At 43.2% G+C, this 25,733-nt stretch overlaps 1 pseudogene; it reads right to left on the reverse strand.

Annotated features, from left to right (window-relative positions):
* The window catches only part of LOC107121323, a 175,270-nt pseudogene that overhangs the window by 124,443 nt on the left and 25,094 nt on the right, over positions 1-25,733 (reverse strand).

Consider the following 25,733-nt stretch of genomic DNA (forward strand, 5'->3'; position numbering starts at 1 on the left):
GACTAGACAAAGCTTCCCAAGTCAGATTTATTATTGACCAGGATAGCTTATCTTTGTTTATCTGTTCCCTCTGTTTATTTTAGTGCTTATATTGTTCACTGGAGACACATAGAATGAAACAAATAAGTTTATTTAACTGATCAGCTTAACAACGTGACAGTGAACTGCGTCTGAAGAGTGCACATATTTACAGTTTGGAATATTTGAGAGGTTTGGAGTCATAAATGCTACAGTAGATATACTCTTTAAAAAAACTTTTAACTGCTTTTGAGAGGAACAGTACCCAAACCCTGCCTATCTGTGAATTCACTAAAGTCCCAACTGAACCCCCTGCCTAATCAGGACCTCCCTCCCTCAAAGCCCGCTCTTCAGCCAATGATGCAGTTGATCAGCTGTTTAACTCCCCTTCCAACATTCCATTAAGACAGAGGCAAAACTCAAACCCATGTCTCTCATGCTCAGGATCAGCACCCTAACCACCGAGCCAACCAAATGCAGACAAAAGAGGAACAGCACAAGGCATTAGGCATTCCCCAGAAGACGTGACATCATCACTGGTCATATGGAGGCAAGCAGAGAACACTGTAAAGACAGGCATGGCCCAGTGGAATGGTACTGATATAGCATGGCCACGTCCCTAGTTTGATTTTTGCACAAGGAAAGCTCTGAGACACTCCCACCATGCAAGCCGACTTTTTGCCCACAAACAGCATTGTGATGGATGGGAGGGCTCTGCTGATGGGCCACCCCATGCATTCATCATTTTAGCAGACTTGCTGTTTCATACCACCTCCTTCCCACATGCAAATGTCGCATCACAGCCTTCCTCTCCTATGTGCCCCAGCACCCTTTCCACCCTGGGTACTGCTGCCACCCTCTGTCAGATGCCAGCAGTGTTGTGGGGGAGTGGGAGATCCAGAGACTGGCCCATTCCCCATTGCAAGAGCATACATATCTTCTCTCAGATCACCCTCCAGCCTGCTCCTCATCTGAGAAGGGGCTAGGGAGCAAGTCTTAGCTGCCCAAACAAACCACACAGCTGTAGAGCTCTGCAGACTTCACTTCAACATTGAGATCTTCATTTAAATCATGATGGGGTCTGATGAATGGGGTTGCCAACTCTCTCTGTCCAGTATGCGCCCCTGTGCCTTTGCCAGCTGCACCAAAAAGCCTTGGGGAAACAGGGTGAGCCATCCCTATCACAGCATGCCTATGAGTGTGTCAGCAAGGCCGAGCAGCTCAGGACCATACAGGAGCTGGGCTAGAACTAGTGAGACGACAGCACAATGGCAGAGTGTGGGATCCATGCTGGTCACTGCAGTCAGCCCATTATATATTGGGCACAAGTCTCTTTCTCCCTGCTGAATTGCTGTCTGCACAGATGCCAAATTTACATGGGCAATGATGAGTCAAGTCCTGACCAATGGCAAGGCAGATGCGACTGACTGAGTCATGCCTATGGAGTCCTGGTGGGGTCTGCAGTTCCCTCCTCTACTGCAGATTAGGTCCCCACATGCAGGGATGCCCCTGAGGCATATGCCATAGACATCCAAATAACACTTATCCATCCCCTGTGTGGACTTGCATTGTAAAAGTATCTGATCCTGCTCTCGGAGCTGCTCCAAGGAGCTCCAGACCTGCTACCCAATAGGCGTCATTGGTGTTCCATGGAGTGGGGAGGCTAGTCACCCCACACTGCCGTTGTGCTTCCTGTGGCCCCCCACCTGCAGAGGAGGGGATGCCCTGGCAAGGTCTGTTGCTGCCAGCATCCCTTTGGTTAACATAGGCAGCTTTCCTAGGAACTCCTTCCTGGGAGTGCAGCCCACGGCATGACATAGAACATACTGCTGAGTAAATCTGCCCTGGGTTATCCCTAAATGCAAACATTGCTAGCCTTAGCTGTGGCAGTAGGGATGGGTATGAATTGGCTCATGAAGTAAAGTTCATCATGAATTTTGAGCAGTTCATGGTTCATGAAGTGATGTTTGTGGAAGGGCACTGGACACAAACATTTCATGAACTTTGGTGCTCTTTGTAGCAGTTTGTGAATGGATAGATTTCCAGACAGAGTGGCATGCTCAATTAAACGGTTTACAAAACTCCAAGGCAACAAAGGGGAAGAATTTCAAAGCAACAAGGTGGGTAGAATTCTCCAGCCTTGGATTGTTTCATTTTTTCTTCTCTGTGTCTCCAGTTTCTATTGGCTTCCTGGCTGCTCATAAGTGTCAAGCGTTGTTTTTTCCTCCTTTGCCAGCTTGAGTTCCCTTCCTATTTTCTTGCACAGAGCCTGCAAAATCCACCACCACCCCCGCTTGGAGTTTGATTCAGTGCTAGACATGAATTCTGTTGAGCCAGCATTGCATCTCTTTGATTGCACTATTTTTGCTGGGCTTGTAAAAATGCCCCCCTTCAGTTTCTAGTACAGAGATTCTCTGGCTTGACCTTAGTCCTGTTGGGTTTGCACTGCCACAGTGACACTGGATCTGCTGGTCTTTGTTGCCCTGCAAGGTGCTTATAGCGCTCTTATGGACTTATAGTTTCATAAGTGATAAAACGTGGACTATGTGAGTAGTGTGCAAAAGGGACTGAATTGTGTGATGATCCAAAATTGATGCCAGTTACAGACACACACACACACACAGAGAAGAAGGAAGCCTTCCTGTGAGATGATGTGCCTATGGTTCCAGAGGTTACCTACCCTCTTACCTGCTGTAAGATGGACCAGCTCCCTAGCCACATGAAGCACTGAAAGCCAGACAGATGCTATGCCAAGGCAGAAGACCTAAAAACAAAGGATTTAAACTCCTTGCGGAGTTTCCTTCCTTACCCGCAGGCAACATTCCCTTTTCCCACCCAGCCTCACCTACCTGAAGCAGCAGCCATGAGACAATAGAGGAATGTCCATGACAATGACTATGGCCGAATGAGTCATCATCCTCCAGGTGCCACTGCCCTGCCCAGAGTTTCTAGAGTTCAATACTGACCACTTCTTTAGACCCTTCCCCCCGAACCCAATCAGCTTGCTTTTGGGGACGGACTAATAGGACACCTCCAGGGGATGAGGCCAGCCTAGCCCCCCCCAATGCCACCCCATAAAAGAGGGCAACCCGCCATGCTCGCTCTCTTGCTCTCTCTATCCTATACCCACCCTAACTCCACAATTCTTGGTTGCGCAGCCAGAGTCTCCACATATCTCTGCCGGTTCAGGACATGAGCCTATTACCCCATAGTCTCCCTTATTTTTCCTAAGGATCACTTCATCCCGCCGAGGACAGGTAAACTATTACCCCTCAATGATTATCCTGCTAATGCGAATTTTCTGTGTAATTGTGAGTGTGTTTGAATTATTGTATGCCTGTGAGATATCTTCAGTAAACAAAACCATTTTATACTGAAGCCAGCCTTTGAGTCTATTTCTGGTGTGTCTGGAAGAAGCGGGACCCCTGTATACATAGGTGCTTGCTCCCTTATTTGCCCATTGCCTTGAGTAATATCATAATTCCCCTAAAATCATCAATAATTTGAGGCAATCCGGCTAATAGCTGCACCTATTAGAAATTTTCCTTTTGATGTAATGTATACAATATTATTGTGCAACAATTGACTTGCATGGGCTCCATTGAAATACATTACAGCACAAAATAGTTGTAATGAAAATGAGGAGTGGATTTTCAATTAATGTCTCTAGGCCCAGATAAACTGCTTTGGGACTGGAATAACAGGTCCTTGAGTGGAAATATGGTCCCTAGAAATAGAATTAATGCTCTGGGACTGGAGTGACAGCCCCGTCCCCCAGTGGAATGATGGCTCTCGGGAGTAGCAGAAGTGTTCTGCAAGTGGCATGAAAGCCCTTGGGAGTAACAGAAGTGTTCTAGAGCTAGAATGACAGCCCCCCTCCAACTGGAATGACAACCACTGGGAGTAGTAGAACTATTTTGGGACAGGAATGAGAGGTTCCAGAGTGGATCTTTACAGTGTGACAGTCTATTCTGGCTGGCTATGCCTCCTGCCACAGTCATTTTGTGGTAGTACCAACCACACTGTGTCAAAATCCCCAAGGTGCCCACAGGCTCAAAAAGGTTGGAGACCCCTGAACTGGAGTATGGGACAGGATTTTTCACAGAGAGCTGTGGATGTGTTAGCAGTCAGACCCCTCCTCTCACTGAGGGGCAGTTTATAGCTAGAAAACCATAAACACCCTTTATAAAATATCATATTAAATATCATAAGTGCAATACACTGCCTGGCTCAAAATGATACTAAATGGATGTCAGCCAGAAACAAGCCTTAAAATGTATTTTAGAAGTGTAAGGTGGCTGGCTGGCTACTTGACAACCTCATTGTCACGGGCTGGGGTGCCAGTCAAAAGGAGTCCAGAACAAGCCAAGGTCAGGAGCCAAGAAGACAGTACAAAGTCCAAAAAGCCAAGCCAGGGTCAGGAGCCAGAAACACAGAACCAAGTCCAAATCACTAACCAAACACAGTCCAAAGCAAAGCCGGGGTCAGGAGCCAGGAGCACAGAGCCAAGTCCAAAGCCAGGGGGTCCAAAGGTCTAGGTGCAAGAGCTGAGTCAGATTGAATGCTAGCAGCACGAAGCTGACTTGTTGCTTCCATAAAGGGTGTGGAGTTAAATGCTGCTAGCAAGTAGCCAGCTGCACGATCAGCCAGGATCTTGTTAGAACTCTGGGCTGGCTGAGCGTCTCCCTTGTAGTCTGGCCTCTCTTCATCTGCTTACTAAGTTTTGTCACAGTCGCTCCCTTAAACAAGTAACACGTGGGGGGTGAGTCAGGAGGACTTTCAGCTTGCAGTTCTTTCTTCTTATCTGGGGCAGGTGTGAAGACTGCTGTTACAGACACTTGCCAGCTATCCTCCTCTGCTGCTTCAGAAGGGCCAGCTGTGGTTTCTGCAGACTCTGTCAGCTCATCCTCATCCATGCCCATGACAGTATCCCCCCCAGGCCCCCCCATCAGAAGGGTCTGGCTTGTCAGGAAAGGCAGCATGGAACTGCTGTAGTAATTCCAGGGTGTGGAGGTTTTCTGCGGGTTCCCAGGAGCAATCTTCGGGACTGTACCCTTCCCAGTCAATGAGGTACTATAGGAATCGAGAGTCTAAGACCTGGCAGACTTCATATTCCTTCTCATCATCTACCTGCACTGGTGGTGGTGGTGGCGGAGGTGAGGGTCGAGCGGGATCAGGAGGTGCAGCCGGTACGAGGAGAGACCGATGGAAGAATGGGTGAATCCGAAGGGTGGGTGGTAATTGAAGCCGGATGGCGATGGGATTGACTTGCTCCACAACTGGATAGGGTCCAGTATAGCAAGCATCCAATTTGCACGAGCGGCCAGGCCATCGTAGGTAGTGGGTGGAGAGCCAAACACAGTCTCTGGGTTTGACTGGTGGGCCTTCCTGGCATTTCAGGTCAGCTGCTGTCTTGTAAGCCTCCTTGGCTCTTTGGAGCTGCTCTCGCAGCAAGTCGTGGTTCTTGTAGATGCGCGTCTGCTGCCAAGATGTTCGTGGGAGGCAGGATGGATGGGAAGAACTAAGGGTGATAGCCATATGTCACTTCAAACAAGGTCACCTGTGTAGAGGTCTGTATGGCATTGTTGTAAGCGAATTCTGCCAGGGGCAGGAGGGTGGCCCAGTCGTCCTGTTGGTAACAGGTATAGCAGTGGAGGTACTGCTCAAGGGTGGCATTGGTCTGCTCTGTCTGGCCATCGGTCTGCAGGTGATTGGCCGAGGACAGGTGTGCCTGAGTGCCCAAACCCATATGCAGGGCCTGCCAAAACTGGGAGGAAATCCACAGCCTTTAAGCATCCTCAGCCTTTAAGCATCGAGGTATTGTAAAGTGATACATGCTGAAGATCCCTCTTCCACCACAAACATGTCTCCTTGTTAGAAAATGCAGAACAACAAAATTTTTCACAACATTATAATTTTTTAATGGCTCTGATAGCTTGTTACAATGAAAACCTGAAATCCATTCAGAAATTCAATGTAATCAACTATTGGTGTGGGCAACAGCTGCAGAGAAAAGCACTGGTGGTAGTTTGCCTCAGCTAAAGGATTTGTCTATGCATATGTATTTAGGATGACTTAGCAATATTGAGCTGTCATGTATCTTCACAAATTTGTAGTCAGTGGCAGAAATTGGACCGTCTTTCTACTGACAGTAGCTGAAGAGTGTGCAAAGCAGGCAAAGAAATAGTTCTATTTAGTGGTGATATTTGTGTGATGCAAATAATTTTATTTAATCCTTCTTGTAATTTCATAGCCTATGTGCAAAACATCACTATGGTCACTGAAATAGCTGAAACGATTGAACTCCGCTTGGTGAAATCCAGCTTCTACACAATGCAGTAAGTTTCACAGATGTCGTCATACACAGCTTCATGGAAAAAACAGAACCACTGGCAGCATTACATTCACATTTACTTCACATGGAATCCCTGGACACTTCTTGTATGGAAAGCAGTGGTGTGCATAAACACAGGCATAAAGCTTTGGACAAATTTCAAAAACAAATCTGCACAAACTGATCAACTAGAAATAGAATCACAGAAGACAAAGAAGAATGAGGATGTAGCAGAATGCACAAAGGGAGGCTGAGAAGGGCCAAACACAGCAAGTTAACAAAAGAGTTGGTGCTTTTGTAGCATGAACATCTACCACATGTAAAATACAGCCTTAAGAAGTACAAAGTATCTCTATTTATCACATGACTTTAATATTTAGGACTCAAATAAATTATTGCTTTCTCAACTCACAATCAGTGGGTTAATATTATACATATTTTAAAGATGTGACTGAAGATATTGGCAGGTGCTGAGCTCCAAAGTCAATGCTGTCCATTAGCAAATCATTATCTTGAAATGTATATTCATATGCGGAGAACAGTTACCATCAGAAGCTGATACACAGTATAGGATATTTTTCATCCAAATCTACAAGCAATTAATAGCTAATGAATAATGTCTGCAGAACCTTTCCTAAGTACATTTCCTAAGTACAATCAAAATTCCAGAAGTTCCAGAGATGGGATTGCTCTGTTAGTCAACTGAAGAGTCTGCAAATGGATTCTCTATTTATTTTGGACTTTTACACGATACCATCCCCAGAGATCTGGCTCAAGGTCTATCAAGAGATCTTCTGTGATATGCAATATCAATATATCTAATTCTTGATGTGGCCCCATCTGTGAATACTTAAATCCAGAGGTTGGAGTCATGAACAGACAAGACAGGTTCTTTCTACCAACCTGAAAAAAGCCCCAGGTTTGGAGAAAAATCTGAAATCTTTAAAAAAAGTTGGGAAGGTTAAAAAAAATATAAGTTGTGCCTGTAGCTTTAAAAAATAACTGCCTCCTGTGGTCACTGCTAGGCAACTATAAAAATATTGCCAATTGAAGGCTTGGTTTCTGCCACTAGAAGACAGAAAGAGAGAGCAGGGTCCTTTCCAAGGCTGTTTGAGGCCTTTGAGGGAGTACTTATCAGGGTCAGGGACAGCAGCAACCACAGGGTGACTTGCTACCACCTGACTTGCATAACTTACCAAGGCCTGCCTGCTTGCTACTGTTCAACAGCAGCCACTCCACAAAAGCTACTATGGTATAGAGGTTAGAGTTTCAGATTCAAATCCCCATTCTGAAAGCTCATTGGGTGACTTTGGGCCAGTCACACACACTCAGCCTAATCTACCTTGCTGGGTTGTTGTGAAGATGGAAGAGAGGCAAATGATGAGAGCTGCTTTGGGCCACCATTGTGGAGAAAGGTGGGATATAAATGAATAAATAATAAATATAGCTTAAGATGGGGGCAGATAAAAGGTAGGTAGGTGGGTGGATAGGTGGGTGGGTGGGAAGGAGAAAAGGAAGCAGGGATAGGTGGGGATATGGGAGTTCCCTGGATCCGGGAAAGAGAAAGTAGTGTATGAAGGGGGATAAGGGGGTAATTGAAGTGCCCCCATGAGTTCTTGTGGGTACCTCAGAGTGCAACTGGGCCTAGGTCTGACAGCTGGCAGTGTGCAACTGGTCCAGAGTAGGGATGGGCACAAACCAAGAAACTAACTACAGTTTGAGCACCAACCAGGCCAGTTCATGGTTCATTTTGAACTGGTTCGTTTGGTCACGTCGTTCTCAAATCCAAAAATGAACCGGCTTTTTTTCAGTGGAGGTTCGTTTGGTGCGTTAGAGCAGTTCGTTCTCCAGACAGCCTGGTGCCGATTCTTTCGATTCCTAGGCAATGCTAGGAGAGCCCTAGAAACACCCATAGCAGTTGTCCACAGCTTGATTGGCAGCTCTGGGAGCCAATCATGGAGCTCTCATTCTGCTGTATGGGAGCACACACATATATACACACACCACACCCTGACTCAGCTGCTTTCACTTTGCAGCAGGAAGAGAAATTAGTTAGTCATCATGTGAGAGTGAATTAGGAAGAATTGCTTACTGCATGGCTGATTTAAGGGGAGTGTAGAGCTGAGCTTTCCTGGGGCACCTGCTTTGGGGGGCTATAACTCAGACATCCAAAATCCAATCTTCACCAAACTTGGAGGGTGGGTGGAGGAGAGCCTGCTTAAGACTCCGTGTGAGTCTGGCATCTCTAACTCATGAGGGGGCTGTTCTACCACCTCCCAAACTCACAAACCAAATGAACCCCAAACTGGTTCAGGAAATGGGAAAGTTTGTGAAAGTTTGTGGTTCATGTAATCAAACAAACCACAAACCCCCATTTTCCTAGTTTGTGTCCATCCCTAGTCCAGAGTTTCCCCAGCTTTCAGGGTGAGAGAAGGAGAGAAAGTTGAAGATGGGGGGGCAGATAAAGACAGATTGGAAGGTGGGTGGGAATGATACTCCAGAGGTGCCAAATGGGTAGGATCAGCAACTGACCATTCATCTGCATTCTCAGTGGTGGCTCCCACCTTGTGTAATGGCCTCCCCGAGGAGGTTAGGAAAACTCCCACACTTCTGTCATTCCTCAGAATGTGCAAAACAGTAATATTCAAGAGGGCATTTTTAAAAGAAATTAAATGAACAGTCCAAGAGTGCCCCATAGGCATCATGTGCTTTTATTGCATTGTCTTATAACTTATACCTTGCTATCCACTTTCTGTATAGTACCTCTCCTTATTCACATCATTCTCTAATCCTGTAATACTGTCCTATTGCATGTTACATAAGAACATAAGAGAAGCCAATGTTGGATCAGGCCAATGGCCACATAGTGGCCAAAAATACCAGGTGCCATCAGGAAGTCCATCAGTGGGGCCAGGACACTAGAAGCTCTCCTACTGTTGCCCCCCCAAGCACCAAGAATACAGAGTATCACTTGCCCCAGAGTTCCTATCTATACCTTGTGGCTAATAGCCACTGATGGATCTCTGCTCCATATGTTTATCTAATTCCCTCTTGAAACCATCCATGCTTGTAGCCGCCACCACCTCCTGTGGCAGTGAATTCCATGTGTTAATCACAATGGAATCATTGCATGTCTTATGCTGTCCGATTACACTGTTTATATCTTGTTATCTACTAAGAGTGTCAACAAGAAAAACTATAAATAAATTATTGAGAAGTTGAAAAAACCAAACCAAAAAAGGAGGGTGAGTAACGTAGCATTTGAAACTGTGATTAGGGGGGCAGTCACACACATGACATAAAGCAGAGGGGAAGTGAGGCTATTTCCTCCAGAGGTATTTGACCCGCAGTTGCTCAATCACACAGTCCTTGGAAGCTGCGAGCACAGCCCGCCACTCCGTGATCAGATGCAACCACGGGTGAGTCATGGGGTTTTTTTGCTGTTTGTTTCCAATGTGCTTATATGAGGAATCAACGAATCGCATCTCTGCACTGAGGTCTCCCTATGGAGTTTGTGATGATGCACATACTGAGAAGGGGGGGGAACAACGCCATGGAGTCGGGGTGGCCTGATCAGACCATCCTGATGCCATGAGAGCGCACTGGAGCGATCAGACAGGGGAAATTCTGTCCGTGGCCCGTCGCAACCCATTTACTACTAGATTTCCCCCAGTGTCTTTTTAGTCCACTTGTGCGGTGGAGCAAAACAGGTTGCCGACAGGTGTGGGGCATTCCCCAGATGTTTGTGTCTGATCGTGCCATTTTAATCCGCCCGGCATTCGCACCTATGGTACGGCTAATTGTGCGTGTGATCGCGTCCTAGCCTCACTTTTTTCTCTGTTACAGTTTGGTTATCATGAACTAGGCTGGATCGTTTTATTTGCTATGGTAATTGCATCCAGCTAGTTTTCATTCCTTTTTTGAGAATATTTGTCCTTTCCTTTTAGCTTCTTCCTTTCGCTTTGTATGGGACTGAATGCAAGGTGTTTTTATCATGTTGTGCTCCAATTAAATTTCCCAATCATACAAATGTGTTTTTACATTCTTTATCAAATCTTCTTGCTGAATCTGTTTGGGTCAAACTCTAGAGTGATATTATACCGTACGGTTTTTGCCCCCCCCCCCAGTTCATATTTGCAACTAGAAATCGTTTGGGGAAGTTGAACAACAGTGAATAATTGAAATCTGCATATCTTAACTTTTCCCTAAGCTTTTAAATTTAGATTTTATTCCACTTAACTGTACAGTGCTCAAACCAACTCTGATAATTTGGAACAATTCTTCAGTTTTAAAACCTGTAGTTGTGTATTTCAGTAGCACTGCACTGCCCTGCCCCTGATCTTTGAGACACATCAAGCACCAGTAACTTTCCGCTATAGGCAATAGACAATGCCCACTGCTCCCTGGAGATGACATGATAACAAGGTTCCTATGCTGCCAGGGAGGATTGCCTTTAAAATGTTCTATTATATGAGCTGGTAATGTATTACTAAAAGGGGGGGAGCTTTGTTTCCTAAGTGCAAGCAAATAACCTACTTTTTAAAAAAGACACCATAAACCTGGAGAACAATACACCTATGAATAAAGCTACAAAATATCACGTTGCTGAATTACTTCTGCTAAGAGTGCCTGCACAGATGGAATGGAGCTGTGTCACCAGTGACCTTGCTCATTCTTCCGCACCAGCTGAATTTTTCCAAGTTCTCTGCTCCTATTGGAGCTATGGACTTTCTGCTCTCAGTTGTATCATGCCTTGCTACTGTGAAGCTCAAAGAGAAAATGCAAATGCATTGCTAATTTTTAGCCTAGACAGAAATACCATAGTTCAGCGGTTAACAATATGCTTTATATATACATTGCCCCTGATCTGATTTCCATTTAAAAGATCTTAGGTAGCAGAGCTGGGCAAGACTTCTGGTCAAGACTCTTGAGAGCTGGATTTGAACTCCACTGGGCTACATATGCTGCTGTCCATTTGACTTAGGTGGGGAAAAACCAATAGAGAATCTGTTGCTGTTCAACAGACATGGCATAAGTCAGGGATACGCACATGGGGAGAAAAATAGGGGAACTGGATGCCATAATCATGTGAAGAATTCACATTCTATTTCTAATTATCTTGCATTTCTTGTTTGGGGAATCAAAATATACTTTTGGAAATAAGGACAATGGTAACATTAGACCTTGATTAGTGCTATTCTTTCTGTATTTTGGGATTCCAGACAACCCGGCAATATTGAGATGCCAGCCAAAACACTTAGTTAAATGAAGTATTGTCTTTTAACTGTTGACACTACTCCTTCTGCCAAACAGGATGAATTGGCTGTGATGTTTCCTGGTCTTAAATGCTATCAGCTAAATGACCCAAAATTGCAAGGAACAAACAAAGCCAAAACAGCAAAATGTACACAGTCCAGAATCTATGACCATCCCTGTGAAAAGACAGAAATTTGAATATGAAATAAATAAATGGAAAAATAATGAAACTGCAGTAACCCTATCAACTTTCGAGCTGATTGCAATATGCTTTGTACCTCTGCATCCTTTACAAATATTCTTTGCAACACCCCTCCCACTTTCTGAATGGAATATAAAGACTGAGGTCTCAATTCCTAATAGTATCTGATAAAGAGAGCTTTGACTCTTGAAAGGTTATACTATGAAAATCTTGTTGGTCTCTAAGGTGGTACGAGACTCGAATCTAAATGTCCTATCAACTTTGGTAATCTAAAACAGATCTTGGTAACCCAAATCAGTTCCTGGTGTTGGAAGTGCCAAACACAATATTCTGTACTTGAATTCTCAGAGGAGAAACATATTTTTGGCACATGTAATAACTCAAAATTATACAATGAGGAGCACAAAGTACCCCCTGAATCACCCATTGAAGGATACAGTTAAGAAGGTTGTTGTTGTTTTTATGACTACAACACACTGAACAACACAAAGAGCTTAGCAAAACATACCGACGTGAATGGTAGGCCATTGTTTGTTAATGGGAAAAACTGTGATGTTCAAATCATAGATGGGCAAGTTGGAATGAAGTAATACAGATGGTGAGATATTTTTATCTGTGCAACAGGCATCGGCTATTCCAGCTTCTCCATCAGAGATCATGAAAGTTACAGTGTCCATGAAGTATGTGTGTCCTATTTCACCTCCTGGAAGAAACACACACACACAATTCAGAGCTCCAAGGAAGTCACCAGCCCTTCAAACAAATATGAAATATTAATCATTGTGCTCACAGATAGAAAGACAACAGCAAGGGACAGATTCAAGAGGGGACTAAATTTCTGAGAGTGGCTTTACAGTGCTTTGAGCTCCTAAGGAAAGCTGTCCACCAAACTAACCTGAGGAAATCTTTAAAAGCTCAGAAACCACCAGTTTAAGAAGCGAGAATTAAAATAATCAAAATGAATACAATGAACTGTGCTTATAGCACTTGAAACTTTCAGTGAATACTTTAAAGTCATTTATGTCATTACATCCCTGTGCTTCCACAATGAAAATATAGCTCAAGGGGAGTCTTCACTGCACATAAAAAGGGACATCAGACAGTTAGGAACAGATATGGCCTCAGCTAGAGAGAGTTATGGTCCAGAGCAAGCCAAAAGAGAGAACGTAATAGTACATGGCAAGTTGCTTTGAGATAGATCAAGATGGGTAGTCATGTCAGTCTGTCTGTAGCAGCAGAAAAGAACAAGAGTCCAGTAGCACCTCAAAAACTAACAAAATTTGTGGCAGGACATAAGCTTTTGTAAGTCACTGCTCATTTCTTCAGACAGAGCTAGAACGTGAGTAACCCTCAACGTGGGTGCTATAAGAGGCCAAATATGTCATTCATGGTAAACAACTAGCTGTATTGTACCAGTCATGAAGCAACAGTGTTGTGCCATGTTCAGGTCAATAGGTATGCATTCAACAGAATCAATCCTGATAGAAGTAAATGGGGAAAGGAGGAAGCTGCGTGTATATATATAACAAGGGCACTATTACAACACACATTTTAGAAATAACTCTTGTAGCATGCACAGCATTAGAAGGAAACTGCTGAAGGAAACTGACAAATAATGTTTTGTGTAATTAAATACCTCCAGAGATGGGCCGGAATATAACAATGGCCCTGGAACAAGCTAAGCTGAGGGGCCCCTATGGTGGTAAAAAGGAATGCTGAAGAGCCAGCCAGTTCAGTGTTGCCAACAAGGGGATTGGTTTACTCATTGCCTCCTCCAACCAACTAGTGGCAGTGTGACAGGTGGCAATTGGTCATCTGACACAGATCATCGTTATCACTGATGAGTCTGAGCCAAGTTGCTGCTGAGGCACTGGCAGAGTTGTTTGGGCTTGACTCTGTTTGTTCTCGGCTGCCGTCCAGCCCATAGGGCAGTGGCCCACCAGGTATTTCCCTATAAGTTAAATGGCTAGACCACAGTATGCACAAGGAAAATATTTTCCCAAAGAACTCAATTGTGTGCAATGATTGAATTTTATCAGTTAAGGAGTTAATTCTACCCCATTTATGAGAAAACTAGGCATCTGAAATAAAAACACAAAACAACCAACTCCAGGAAAAGACAGCATCACCAGGGATCTCACAGAGCATGGTTTTGGAAAATAAGAACACACCAAGGACCCTGTACTCTTCTGACATGTTCAGTTGTGGTTCTCTGTCTGAGATATATTATTTAACAACAGTGTGGAAAAAATGTATTCTCAGGACAGAGCTCCTTCCTAAAAATTCCTAAATTTGGCTGTGCTTCAGATTCTTAGGACAAATAGCTGGAGAGGTCAGGAGACAAATGCAGCAGCAATGTTACTGTCCTTGTAGCCATGATCATGAGATCTGGGCAAGTAACAGAACAGTAAAACACAAAAGGAGGCCATTTCCAGTTGGAGAGAAAGAAAAACTGATGGAGGCTCTATTAGGCTCCAGGCTGTTTTTGTGAAGAATAATAAAGTCTATTGAATAGTAATATAGATGGTCTGCACAGCTTCAGTCTGAAGAAGCAATGAAGATACAGGGAAAGATTTAGGGAAGCAGGGACAAAACGCTGGAAACAATGAACCGATCCACAACTAGCCCATTTCCATACATAGATCCTCCACTTGTTGGGTATTTTGCTAAGAAGGTTTGGCCCAGTAAAACTGAAAGGAAGAGATGAATGAGGAAGCAAGTAGAGGCATGGATCACAAGGAACTGAGCAAAAGAGGGAGAAAGCATGTCCAGGTAACATGGAAAAACAGCTGAGAAGGAACAGATAGTCTCCATATACAAAGAAAAATTAAAACAGCAGCATAGACTGGATTCCAGGAGTACCCATAAACCCAACCTGTGATGCTCTTTTATGAATGTAAGTATTGAGGAGTGTCTTGTAAGGTAGAATGCCATTCATTTAAAGGACTCTTTGTGCCCCATTCATTTATGCAGCAAAGGTTTAAAGACGTAGTTAATTGTTGTAACTTAAATTAATAGGATTCAAAGTGCTGAGCTCTGGATGAATCATGCATGCAATATTTTAATTAAAGGTTCATCAGAAGCTAAATATGCTGACTGGCTGATTTTCAGACACGACATGAAAAATTGAAGGTACTTCCTTAGACATGTTTCTTTAGCACTAGCGACAGTGCAATATACTGTTCACATCTATAAAACATCCACACTACCGTGTAGCCACTAGGCAAAAATGCTTAGAAGGTGGTTAATCCTTAAGCTTAAGTCAAGCAAAATCAAAGTTAATTAATCAAACAGGCATTCAAATGTTAGTGAATTGCTCCTTCACTGCTAGACTAAATATACCTGCAAAGATAAAGTTAGCAGATCATCATAGTTTGACAACCCAATGTGACACAATCAACAATATCTGCTCTATCCTACATATTTATATTTGCTACAGCTCCCCTGGGATTGATATATTTTTAACATGGTTTCAAATAAAAAAGAGACCCTGTGTGGTATAGTGGTTAAAGTATTAATGGATCAACAGAGAAAGTCTCAAACAGAGATGTATGGAACTACATGGTCCCACTCCACAGAATTTTGACAGAGAATTCATGATTTCACTCTATTCTACCCACATGAATGGATTAAAGAAGCTGGAAGGGGTTTTGCCACTGACACCACAGCAAGGGACAGGGTTTTTTCACCACCATTATTTATCTCTCTACCCATAGAAGGAAAGATTTCCAGTTAAGTAAGAGGTATATAAAAGAACCCTTTCCCACCTTCTTAGATCAGAGGGGAGCTATTACAATTTGGGATATCAAACTAAAGAAACAAATGACTAGGAGGCTCTACAACCACCCTCATTTCAATGTTGCTTAGATCCAGAGATATGAAAAGAGCGGGGTTTTTTTTTTAATTGAATTGGAGATCTTGGGAGTGTTAGGAGGAATAACTGTGCTAGACTGCCATCTTGCTTGTCCAAAATTTCTGAGGCAGAGAAGTTGAAGCAAATAACTCTCACTCTCTCTGCAATGAGGGCTTCCTTGTTTTTCCAGAGTGGGCTGAAACCCACCAGAATGCAGTGAGCTCTGAGCCCACACCAGAATCTTTCTGTTTCTACCAGAATCCATAGTTTATTCCCTGATTATTTGGAGTAGAGCTTCATACTTCTTCTTTTTTGCCATACATGATAGCATAAAATAAGAGAAAGTCAAAGAGAGACACTGTCAGATTTGGAATGCAGAGTAAGAATAATGAACCAGAAATTGCTGCAAAAAGTTCAAACCATTACAAAAAAATGAAAATGATAAATGAACATGTTGCTGATGTGGTAATCTCAAGGTTTCTTCTTTATTTCTTAGGTAGAACATAGGTAGAAGACGAACAGCTCGAACAGCCTTAAAGACTAACATATTAAATATAACTTTTGTGGTCCACAGTCCATTTAATCAGATGCATGAAATGGATTCTCAGAATCTATACAGGCAAAGAAAAATGTGAGATTCAGACTATGACGTGTCTATGTAAAACTTAAAACTATACAAGCTAAGTACAGTGTACATTCACACTGGCTGTAGTTAGTGATAACAAGATAAATTGCTTCACATAAGTAGGTTAATAGCACCCTGACCTGGATAGCCCAGGCAAGTCCATCTCATCAGATCTCGGAAGCGAAGCAGAGCTGACCCTGGCCAGTACTTGGAAGGGAGACCTCCGAGGAATACCGGGGCTGGGATGCAGAGGCAGGCAATAGTAAGCCACCTTTCTGAAATGTTCAGGCTCCACTAGGAGTCTCCAGATGTCAACCATGACTTCCAGGCATACATACCCACAACAGTGTTTCCTCTAAGCTGAGTTAGTGTGAGCTAGCTCACAGTTTTTTAGCCTCCAGCTCACACATTGTTGATTTAGCTCAAGAAGGAAGGCTCCAGAGCAAACTAATTTATGGCATAGCCAAATAACTTGCTCACAACGTTAATGCCAGCAGCCCACAGAGTAGAATTTTTGTTCACAAGACTCCACAGTTTGAGGGAGCACTGCTCCCCAACACACAAAATACTCACCAAAAATATAAGTAGGTTAATAGCCATATTAACTAAGAAAGGTGTCCATTCTGTTTAACCCTTTGTTGATACAGTCAAACCTACTGATATTCTAATTCAGCAATTCCTCTCTGGAGTCATCGGTTGAAGTTCCTTTGTTGTGAACAACATACAGAATGGATAAATTGGGCTCTTCATTATATGTGTTAGTCCTTGAGTTGTGAAGAAGGTGACTTTTCTACTACATTTACCTGGCATTGGATGTCCTTTAGCTGCTATGACAAAAATGTATCAGCTAAAGCTTCCTGACAAGCAGTTCAGTGGCAAGAAGAATGTGCTCAAGAGAATGTTTCAACTGGGGCACATTACCATAGAACAATGATTCCATGAACAAAAAAGCGCTCCATCCTTAGCTTTTCTCATATCTATTAAATATAGTGCTTGTTGATATAGGAGAGAGCAACGTAGTGTGAAACTTAATTTGGACAAAGAAGCCACTAGAGGCAACAGAAGAGAAAGGTACATTTTTCCCCTTGAACATTTAAAAACACAATGTGAAAAGGTACTCAATACAAGAAAACAGTAACAGTAATAAAACATCTGTCAAACTTCCTGTGGAGCAACAGAGATACACTGAATAAAGTACATGGAAATCTTGAAGAAATCATGAAAGTGAGCACTATTACTGGTTTCAAGTGTGTACATAGGAGATGGATCCTTGAGTCACATCAAGTTGTGAAAACTTGTACACGCAAAGCCATTCTTTTGAATCACTCCATGCACCGGAGCCTGAGCAATCATATAAATGAGCCTGGAGTCATCACTGTCAGCATCTGTTGCATAGAGGTATTCATCAGTGATAGTAACTATCTCTTCTTCAATGCACTGCAAACTTGATTTTAATCCCAGCAGCAGCTCTGGCGGTTCATTATTAAGAACATAAGAGAAGCCAATGTTGGATCAGGCCAATGGCCCATCTAGTCCAACACTCTGTCACACAGTGGCCAGAAATACCAGTGCCATCAGGAGGTCCAGCAGTGGGGCCAGGACACTAGAAGCCATCCCACTGTTGCACCACCACCCCCAGGCACCAAGAATACAGAGCATCACTTGCCCCAGACTGAGAGTTCCTATCTATACCTTGTGGCTAATACCCACTGATGTACCTCTGCTCCATATGCTTATCTAATTCTCGCTTGAAGCTGTCCATGCTTGTAGCTGCCACCACCTCCTGTGGTAGTAAATTCCATGTGTTAATCACTCTTTGGGTGAAGAAGTACTTCCTTTTATCTGTTCTAACCTGACTGCTCAGCAATTTCATTGAGTGCCCATGAGTTCTTGTATTGTGAGAAAGGGAGAAAAGTACTTCTTTCTCAATCTGCTCTATCCCATGCATAATCTTATAAACCTCAATCATGTCACCCCTCAGCCGTCGTTTCTCCAAGCTAAAGAGCCCCAAGCACTTTAACCTTTTTTTCATAGGGAAAGTGTTCCAACCCTTTTATCATTCGAGTTGCCCTTTTCTGCACTTTTTCCAATGCTATAATATCCTTTTTGAGGTGTGGTGACCAGAACTGTACACAGTACTCCAAATGAGGTTGCACCATTGATTTATGCAGGGGCATTATAATACGGGCTGATTTGTTTTCAATTCCCTTCCTAATAATCCCCAGCATAGTGTTGGCCTTTTTTATTGCAGTCACACACTGTCTCGACATTTTCATTGAGTTATCTACTATGACTCCAAGATCTCTCCCTTGGTCAGTCTTTGCCAGTTTGGACTCCATCAATGTGTATTTGTATTTAGGATTTTTGGCTCCACTGTGCATCACTTTGCACTTGGCCACATTGAACCCCATTTCCCACATTGACGCCCACTCGCCCATCCTCAACAGATCCCTTTGGAGTGCCTCATGACCTTTAATAAAGGAAAATAGCAGGATTCATGGAATGAAGAAAAATGAGCATATTGTCAGGATTACATCTTTAGACCAGAGGACCCGATTCTGCACTATGATCAGTTCAGTCTATATTGGTCTTGGTAATATCTATGTAATACAAGAATTATAGGAATTGAGCATTTAATATGTGTGAAGAATTGACCCAACTGGAATTGACACAATAGTTACAACTGATATACTAAATGAGTATTCAATAGCTGTGAAGAATGGACCCAACTTCATCTCTATGCACATACCTAATTGTACTTATTTCTGCAAGCTTAGTTCAATAAATGCATTCACTTTGTATAAAATGTTGCCTATGCAGTCCTTTGCAGAAACAACAGTCTAGGATCAGCTAGATCTTAATTTGGGTTCTGCAGAATCTGCAAAGTGTAGTGGGGAGGGGGAAGAAGGCAAATGTAAGTGCACTACTCATGATTGAGAAAAGAGTTGAATTCTTCAACAGACTGTGACTTTTGCTCAGAAACTGCTATGTTCCAGACATTTTGCTCCCAGTAAATACAGTTTCTCATTTTGGAGCTCTATAAGAAGAACAATAGCTGGTTTCCATTGCTTATAGGTCCAAACCCAGGGGCAAGGGAAAGGGTCAACTCCCCATTCCTGGTCAGTCTCCTGTACTTTTCTCCCCTTTTTGTTTGGAAGCAAACCCAGTTTTCATGCATGGCTCTGCTACCATCACACCTAGTTATACCTTACTAAAGAGCAGTCTCCAAAATGTTTCACCCAAGTGTTAGACCCAATCTAAATAGAGATCTTTGTGGGAATCTAAACAGAAGATTATTGAAAATTAAAAATCTACTTGGTGAAAATGAAGGAACTGGTATGTGAATAATACCTTCCAATTATACTCTGGCAAAGCACATTACTGAGTTTGTTATTACCTGTACTCTTAACATTCCATCTGCAGTGTTAAATCCATCTGTTGCTGAAAATATGACTCTGTCTTCAAGGGTTTCAGAACTGTCATGCTGATACCTTTTAGACATAATTCTATCATTATGATGGGCATTCATTCATTCATTATAGTTTGGAATAAGAAAGCTGAGGAAGAACAGGAGCTATCAACTTCTACATTTACAGTTCATAGTCTGATCATATTTGGATCTGGGCCATGTCTTCACTTGAGAGAATCTGCTCAATTCAACTAGGATTCAATGACACTAAATGAGTTGTATCATCTGGTGATATGGCAAGAACCACAATGCATCATTTCTTACATAGAGATAAGCAGCAGCTGTTGACTATGTCATGTACCAATACAAGAACCACACAATGAATACAGATAGCAGGAAGGATTTGATAAATGACTAGACAAGTAGCATTCAAAATTTGTTTCACAGAATCATGCAGTTTCCCAGGAGCTTATTAGGGATTCTGCAATGAAAACACCATCTATTCTTCCCTTACAATCTGTGGCTTCAAGAGGTTGTTCGGTGGGGTGGGGGGGTTTAATTTCCCCTGCGTTGCAATTTACTTTGGAGAAAGTGAACTAATTCTGGATTTTTTTCTGAGAGACTCAGAAGAATAACTTCCTCTTTTCCCCCTCCAATCCCAGTTGCCATAAGTTGGCTAGCACTCAGTAATGCCTTAGATGTTGCTGGGGGGAAAGGAAGAAACAGGAGATTGGGAGACAGACTCTCTTCCCACCCCTCGACTGGATGGCTGGTTACTGCCATATGCAGCAACAGGCATGGCTTCCAACAGTGCTAGCTGCCACAAGGGAAGTGGCAACAAGGGAGGGAAGGAAGGGTGGAAGTGATTCTCTGGCTTGTGGTGTTTATATGCAAACAAAAGAATAATTAAGCGTGTGTGATGCTTACTTTTGTGTTCCAAGCCTAGGGAACACTAGTTGCAACTGCCTATTGGTATGTTCTGCATGAGCATCATGAGAGATCTGTATGAAATTGCCATATGAATTAATGTGATTCTACGAAATCCAGTGATGTGTAAAGTAGAAATTGGTAAAAGGAAATGAATAAAACATATACTTCAGGCTGTGCAAAGCACTGGTAAGACAAACCCTACTCCCCCCCCCAATTTGTTTTGCTATGGAGTCCTCAACCTTGTTGAGCCTGTGGAATTTTGAGAGGCAGGTGAGCCCCATCACAAATGGCTGTCCTGAGGGCACAACCACATTTCATCATTTCAGCCAGGTTTTCTCTGGACCACCACCTCCATACCCAGTTGAGACCACGTGCCAAGATAGAGTCTTCTGATGTTTTCCAAGCAATCTGTGCAGCCTGAAAAGGAGGTTCTAGGGCACAGCCATCATACAGTGTTGTCATTGGTGAGACCATCACATAATGACTATAATTGGTACCATGATTGGTTCTTTTATTGGGTGAGGAGCAGTTTGATTTTAGTTTCCAATGCAAGGGAAGGGTTTCCTACCTGTGTGGTAAACCCAGAGACATAAGAAAAGCTGTATCTCTGGTCAAGCCAAGGATATACGGCTGTGATGCAGCTAGCCAGGATAAGTTAATTGCTGTGATAGCCAATCAGCTGGGATCCAGTGGCTACCAGGTATTCTCTGGTTCTTCTGTTCCATTCAAAAAACTTTGAACTCCCCACCCCCAGCAAGACCCATGAAGTGAGGAGGTGCCAGAAAACACACTGGTGGATGCAAGAGTCCCCACAGGTTTAACATTGGGCTTCACTGTATAAGTCAACATATGAAAAATGTCTAAAGAAAACAGAGCATGCAAAAACTCTTGCTCAAATTCTGAAGGGCTCCCTGTATTCTGACCAAAAGTTTTATTTATAATTTTCAGATGAGACACAATGGTTTGGCTAAGGTCACCTAGAAAATTCCACAGCAAACTAAGAATTTTCTGCACCTAAGCATGCCAGGCACTGCTCAAGACAGTTCTCACTTGCATATGAGGCCACTAATGCAATTTGATATTCTTAAAAACAAACTCTTTCAATCTTTGTTTTTTTGAGGAAACTAATGGAATAATGACCCTATGAGTTATTATGTGAATTAATTACCAAACACTAGAAGAATATAAATCCTCAAGGGAAAATTCCTCCTTTTCTAGCATAAGATATCCATGTAGTTCAATGTGTCCATAGGAAGGAGATTTCTTCAATTTAATTTGTATATTACTGTTCTTTGTGTCCTTGTCTGTTACCATGAGATGCTCTCCAGTGATGATTGAACTGGTACCTTCCTTTAGTTTTAGTTGGTTGGTGAATATCTATAACAGCACAAACTCTGTAAATGCACTGAAACATAGAACAAATGCACTACAACACATCTATATATTAGAAAACATCTGGAATGTTTTAAATCATTCCTTATAGACATGACTCAGACTGTTGTTGTTGGAGACCATGTGTCAGCAGTATGGAACTTGTCCTGTGGGGTTTCACAAGACTCAGTTGTATCCCCATGCTATTCAATATCTATGCAAAACCCTTGGAAGAGATCATTCATCATTGTGGAGCTGGGTGCCATCAATATACTGATGATACCCACTTCTATATCACTTTGTCTAGACCACCTGATGCAGATGTAGCTGTTCTGATCCAATGTCTAGCTGCTGAGGTTAAGTGGCTAAGTATTAACGAGCTGAAACTGAATCCTGACAACAAAACAAAGGTGATACTGATTGAAAAGGCTGAGAACCTGGAGGGCACTTAATTCTTCACATTTGATGAGGTTTGGCTGACTACAGTTTACAAAGAATTAAGAGTTATACTGGGTGTTATACTGGATGCAACAAAATTAATTCAGCATCAGCAAAAGAAGAAGCAGAAGCAGCAGCAGCTTTCTTCTGTCTTCATGTAGCCTGGAGAATGGCTCCCTACAACATAGCCCGTCTTGCCACATGGAGCCATCCCATGGTAACTTCCATGCTTGACCATTATATGTGCTCTACATGGGCCTGCCCTTGAAGTTGATGCTGAACTTGCCGATCGGCATAGCCTGCTGCAGCCCAGAACTCGCAAGCTCACAGAGTGCGGCTGAAAACTCCAGTTAGTACAGCTTGTGGTAACTCGTTCAGGCAGTTAGGCAGAGTATGCACATTATACCTATTCTGCAGTCACACCAGTGATTACTGATTAGTTTCCAAGTTCAATTCAAAGTGCTAGTTATGATCTACAAACCCCTTCATAGCCTAGGAGCCTTATCTACAGGGTCACCTCTTCCAATATGTTCCACTTAGGCAGCTTCACTCATCTGGGCAAAGCTTCCTAAAGGAGCCACCTTGCAAAGAGGTAAAAACAACAGCAACCTGTTTCTGAGCTTGCTCTGTTATGGTCACCCACCATCAGGTGGAACAGAGCTGCCTGATAAGATAAGAAAGGTACCTACACTTCTATCATTTCATAGAATGTGTAAAGCAATACTTGCGAGGAGGAAATTTTCATAAAGAGAATAGACATGTACTTGATAGGGATGGACACAAACCGCATTTTCGCAGTTTGGTTCATGGCAAAACCATAAACTGAACCACAGACACGTACAAATTGGAAGGTTGGTTCATGAACTGAGTTTGTGAGCCATTTAAAGTTTAAATCCCTGCTTTCTGCTCCCTGAGAAAAATGGGAAGCAGAAGAAAGAGGTTTAAATGGCTCAGACCTATATAAACCATTGCTCTCTGCTCCCTGTGAGCTTTTCCCAGCCAGCAGAAAGCCAGCAGAAATGTCCTTCCGGGCATTCCACCCCCAGATTTCTGCTGGCTTTTCAGAATCAGCAAAAATCTGGGGGTAGAATTCCTGGCAGGCATTTCATCCCTTACTTTCTGCTGGTTGAGAAAAGCTGTGGCCAGCAGAAATCTTGGGGTTGCCTTGGAGGTAGTTTACCCCCTACTGTCTGCTGGCCATGGCTTTTCCCAGTCAGCAGAAAGCAAGGGGTGAAATGTCTCCCAGGCATTCTACCCCCATATTTCTGCTGGCCACAGCTTTCCCCTGCCAGCAGAAAGTAGGTTTTCCCAGCCAGCAGAAAGCAAGGGGTGAAATGCCTCTCAGGCTTTGCATCCCCAGTTTTCTGCTGGTTGCAAAAAGCTGCCGCCAGCAGAAATCTGGGGGTAAAATGCCTGGGAGGCATTTCAGCCCCTACTTCTGCTGGCTGAGGCTTTTCATGAATTCCAGACTACGGATTTATTCATTCCTTTTCTCAGCCATATTTCATGGCTGTAGTAAATGGTGAAGGAATGAGCAAATTGTAGTAAGATGCCTATGCCGCTAAAGACTATTTTGGGGCTTACAGTTTGTCTAAGCTCCATCCAACAAAGCACTGAATTAATGTTTTGGATCTCTATAGCATTTGCCAAAAGCTAGCTGGCAAGTAACCATTTTCTTCAGCCCTTAGACGGGATGCTAACCTACTCAGGAGGGCAGTTGCTTTAGTAAACTAGTAACAGGTGAGACACATAATATTTCTGACCTTGAGCCATTAATCAAGCAGTGGGTATAAGAAAATCATTTAAACTGTACTTGTTTTCAGGACATTGCTTTCACAGAGCAATATTGTATATTGATACTGCAAAATACCACACAGGTCATCTTTCTCCTAGCCTCTACCCAAAAAGGAAGGATACTTTCTTAATCTGGTTATACCTGTCCCAGGACATTTGGTGTCTCTCAATCTATATATTATCATCTCCTAACTGGAATCGAAGCAGCAAAAAGGAAAGCCACAGGCTACACACTGAAGTACAAAGAAGATTATGTAGAAAGGTGCCTTCTCCTTAAAAGGAGCAAAGATTACTACCTCTCAGGAATTACAGAAAAGGAAATAAGGAAAAGCTAGATACTTCTTGAATTCAGACCTTAAACTGCTCTAAGTTGTGCCCCTGTATTCCATCAAAGCAGCTTTTCTCATTGATGTGGAATATGTCCTTCCTGTGTGGTGGTTTTTGAAGTCTAAAAGCCTATGGATTTTGGAAAATAAGCTTACCTACTACAATGAGCAATTTCCACGACTGAAGCCTGGAGGGGCACAGTTAGAAGAATAACTTTGAAAGAATAACCTTACAGAATGGCTCCAAAAATACCCGAACACTTGGTAATTTTTAAAAGGGGTAAGGAAAACTCAGTTGAATACACTGTTTCTCTTCAAAGAAACTCCTGACTATTATTTTGGAAGTGGTATCAATAATTTAACACCAATCTTTCCATTTATGGCGCCTGCCTGGAGAAATCACTGCAATTCAGGGGTCATTTCATAGAAAAAGAAAAATGGAAGTTACCAGTCCATACATACAGTTAGATGGTGAGCAGTAAATTAACCTGACTATTATTTTGGAAGTGGTATCAATAATTTAACACCAATCTTTCCATTTATGGCGCCTGCCTGGAGAAATCACTGCAATTCAGGGGTCATTTCATAGAAAAAGAGCTAGGGGAACTCATTAGCATAACTCATTAGCATATACCACACCCCCTGACATCACCAGAAGTGTGTCATAAGGCCACACCTCCTGACATCATTGGAAATGTGTCATAAGGCCACACACCCCGCCCCCAACGGTCCCGGCCGCCAGTGCTGGCCTTGCAGCTCCACTGCCGAGCCCCATGAGGGGCCCAGCGATAGCATATACCACACCCCCTGACATCACCAGAAGTGTGTCATAAGGCCACACCTCCTGACATCATTGGAAATGTGTCATAAGGCCACACACCCCGCCCCCAACGGTCCCGGCCGCCAGTGCTGGCCTTGCAGCTCCACTGCCGAGCCCCATGAGGGGCCCAGCGAGGCAGGAAGGGGGGCGGCCGGAAGCAGGGGGCTGAGCTTCGTCATGTGCCCCGCCCCCGTACCTCACCCGGGGGAACTGCGTTCCCCCACGTTCCCCCCCGAAATGACCTCTGCTGCAATTTATCCCAGGGACCCATCTTTGCTCTGTTTATACATTTCCACTTTGAAGTCTACAAGCACAGAGATTAAATAAATGTCAAAACTAGTACAATGAAATGAATCC

The sequence above is a fragment of the Gekko japonicus genome, unplaced genomic scaffold (assembly GCF_001447785.1).
Source record: "Gekko japonicus isolate JY-2015 unplaced genomic scaffold, Gekko_japonicus_V1.1 scaffold1929, whole genome shotgun sequence".
Classification (NCBI taxonomy): Eukaryota; Metazoa; Chordata; class Lepidosauria; order Squamata; family Gekkonidae; genus Gekko; species Gekko japonicus.